This window comes from Dromiciops gliroides, chromosome 3 (assembly GCF_019393635.1).
Source record: "Dromiciops gliroides isolate mDroGli1 chromosome 3, mDroGli1.pri, whole genome shotgun sequence".
NCBI lineage: Eukaryota > Metazoa > Chordata > Mammalia > Microbiotheria > Microbiotheriidae > Dromiciops > Dromiciops gliroides.
In genome coordinates, this window is record NC_057863.1 from 438,390,794 (window position 1) to 438,394,438 (window position 3,645).

The following is a 3,645-nucleotide window of genomic DNA, read 5'->3' on the forward strand; positions in this document are numbered from 1 at the left end:
AGGGTTGCTGTGAGGATAAATGATAATATTTATGATGCTTAGCACAGTGCCTAGACTATAGACACTATATAAATTTTAGTGATTATTATTGGATGGAGCATGCAAACCATTCCTCATTTATCCCTCTCTCTTCCTTTATGATAGAATCATCTTCTTTTCTTTTTTTTCCCTCCAGTCTCATATTTTTCTGATGACCCCTTTTACACTGTTCCTCATTTGTAATGTGTGTTCACAGCCAGCTCACAGTCACCATGGCCCTAGCCTAGCCTTTGTACTTCAGGTAATCCTCAGCTGGAATCCAGACACCATGACTCAAAGTATCATGGTATAAAAAAAAAGAAAGAAAGAAAAAAATGTACCTTTGTTGCCAGGAGCTTTGGGATGTTGGAGATTTTCCCAAAGGTAATCCAAGCCATTCTCCTCCTGGTCCTGGCAGATTCTACCAAGAAAAACAGGGTTTGCATACGGACCTAGCTAACTTCAGGGGTCCAGACATCTATGGTTGTCATCGAGAATCAGTCTTTGCTAGTTTGAAGAAGGTCAGCAGCAGGAAGTTTGGTCACCAGGTGATGTTTGGTTTTGTTTCACTTTTTTGCAACTCATTAAGACCAATAAGTAAGGTTCAGGGATTTGAAGTCTCTACAAGCAGAGGGAATACTCATGCCATTGAAAGTATTGCTTTTTTGTAATACTGAGGTCTCAGATTTAATACAACATGAATTAATTGAGTCACAGCTATGTGCCCAGTTATGTGTTGGGTGCTACAGGAAGCCTTTTCCAATCTCTCTTTATTCTAGTGACTTCTCCTTGACATTTATCTACAATGTATCCTGTCTATGGCTTTTTTGTACATAGTCATTGTACATATATATTCTCCCCCAATAGATTGTGAGCTCCTCAAGAGCAGAGACTGTCTTTTTGCCTGTCTTTGCACAGTGACTGTCACATAGTAGGCTCTTAATAAATGTTTATTGACTGCCTGACTCCGAGGCATATGGGAGAAGTATAAAGCATAAGCCATGACTTCAGGGAGTTTACAACCTCGTTAGGAAGATGAAGATATGATAGTAACATATGACATTATATGATTAAATACCAAAGTGACTGGCAAGGATAATAGTTCTGAGCAAGGAGATATTAAAGTGACTGACTGGTATGTTCACTTTGGCAGCACCTATACTAAAAGTGGAACAATACAGAGCAGAAAGCATGGGCCCTGCACACTGACGACATGCAAATTCGTGAAGCATTCCATATTTATTTGATATCACATTGTTTGCCTTCTCAATTGGTAAGGGAGGGAAAAGAGGAAGAGAGAGAATTTAAAACTCAAAATTTTTTAAAATGCTTAAAATAAGTAAATAACATTTCTTACTTTACAAAATAAAATAAAGTGATTGATTGGAGGATCATGGGATTATGGATTTAGAACTGGAAGGAAGTCATTGCCACAAAGGAGTGTTTATACACTGGCTCTGGCATATAAAGAAAGGGAATAAGTATTTAAATAGAGCCTACTGCATGCCAGGCACTCTTCTAAAGCACTGCTTTAAAAATATCATCTCATTTGATCCTCACAACAATCCTGAGAGATAGGTACTGTTATTATAATCCTCATTTTACAATTGGGGAAATTGAAATAGATAGAAGTTAAGTGACTTTTCCAGGGTCATACATCTAGTAAGTGTTTGAATCTGGATTTGAACTCAGGTCTTCCTGACTCCAGGCCCAGAGCTCTATCCACTGTGCCACCTAGCTACCACAACATTGCATAGGCTATATCCACACAAGACTTCAAACTGACAGTTTTGACTGAATCAAATAGGAATGTCTGTCAAACAACAAAGTTAGATTGCATTTTCCCACTGAATTGATGGTTAATTAACTAAATTGACCAAACATATGTTTCTTTGATGATGTTGTACCCATGTTCCCCAAATGAATTTAGCCAACATTGATGCATAGGAAAAAAATCCTGGGCTAGGAACCAAAAAGAGCTGGGTTCAAGTTCTAGCTTTATTACTGTCTAGCTCTGCAGCCTTGAACAAATTATTTGTTTGCACTTAAATTTTTTCATTTAAAAAGTGATGAACTGGGGGCAGCTAGGTGGCACAGTGGATAAAGCACCAGCCCTGGAGTCAGAACAACCTGAGTTCAAATCCGGCCTCAGATTGAAAAAAAAAAAAAGCAGCCACCCAATACTTACTAGCGTTAAGTCATCATGGTGGATATAAAAAATGTTTACGATATAGTCCCTGACTTTAAAAAAGTTGCAGTCCCATTTTGGAGGCAAGATTCATGTTAAACAGATAACAATATTATGCATTTTATTACTAAGTACCCCTGGCACCCAAATACCTTGTGAGCATTTATAATGATCAGCTCCATAATGTACTTCTTAAATGTCCACTGTGTTCAAGGCACTGGAGATGCAAAGACAACATGAAAGATGGTCTCTGCCACACAGGAGTTTGTGTTCTCCTAGAGGGATACAACTTGAAAAAGAAGTAAATTATATACACAATAATTTAAGGAAGGACAAAGCAGTAACTGGGGATAGCAGAAAGGGCCTCATGTAGGTGGTGGAATGTGCACTGAGTTTGAAGGGAGTTCAGAGTTTTAAGAGGTGGGGAGAGAATAGGAGCACAGTCAAAGGATGGAGGACAACCAGCCCATGCAAAGAAAGGCATGAAAGCAAAAGCTAAAATGCTAAGTTTGGGGATCAGCAAGTAGACCAGTCTGTCTGGAACACAGAGTGTGTGAAGGTGAGTAATATGGGAATAAATCCTGAAAGGCAGTCTGGAGCCATCTCGTGAAGGGCTTTAAATGCCAAGCCGAGGAATTTGTGCTTTATCCTAGAGGTAATTTGCAGATAAATGTGAGTGCTTTCAGCCACCTGGAAGAAAAGTAACTACTGCATATAAAAAGTATTACTGCAATATGTAAATTACATATCAGAAACATAAACACATAAGTAGATGACAGTTTTTAAGCATGCATATTGGGTAAAACCAGACTTAATACAACTGTACTTTTCTATTATTATGAGTTCTCAATAAGGCCTGAATGGAAAAGTCGGGGGGGTTATTTCTGTTGAAGAAATCAAAGCTTGGGGCAGCTAGGTGGCTCAGTGGATAAAGCACCGGCCCTGGATTCAGGAGGACTTGAGTTCAAATCCAGCCTCGGACACTTGACACTTACTAGCTATGTAACCCTGGGCAAGTCACTTAACCCTCATTGCCCTGCCAAAAAAAAAAAAAAGAAAAAGAAAAAGAAATCAAAGCTTTTCACAGGTAGCATTCCAGAAGAACATGAACTGTAAAGCCTGAGTGAGTAGAATTAGGAAGGGGTAAAAGGGACCCTGAAAAGCTTTGCTAAAGCTAGTATATTTTATTTTTTGTTTCTTTGTTTTTACCAAAGATAGTCCAAGCCTTGCTTATGGGACATTTGTTCATTACATCTTGCAGTGCTAATTGTATGCATCTGAAAAAAGAGCACCATAAAAATAACCACAGCTTATGTGTCAACATCAGTTGCTGAGGATAAAGGGGGAGAGAAATGGCATGAAGAACTTGAAAAGACCCTTCAAATTAAGTCAGTGTACACTATGATAGTGAGTTTGATGCAAAAATGGGATAAAGTGAC

At 38.7% G+C, this 3,645-nt stretch overlaps 1 non-coding gene across 1 annotated transcript; it reads left to right on the forward strand.

The window, feature by feature from the left end:
• The first annotated feature begins 1,157 nt into the window (after positions 1-1,157).
• Positions 1,158-1,261, forward strand: LOC122752290. Its single transcript, XR_006356062.1, has one exon. It is a non-coding gene; the product is annotated as a U6 spliceosomal RNA (small nuclear RNA).
• Positions 1,262-3,645: the final 2,384 nt, after the last annotated feature.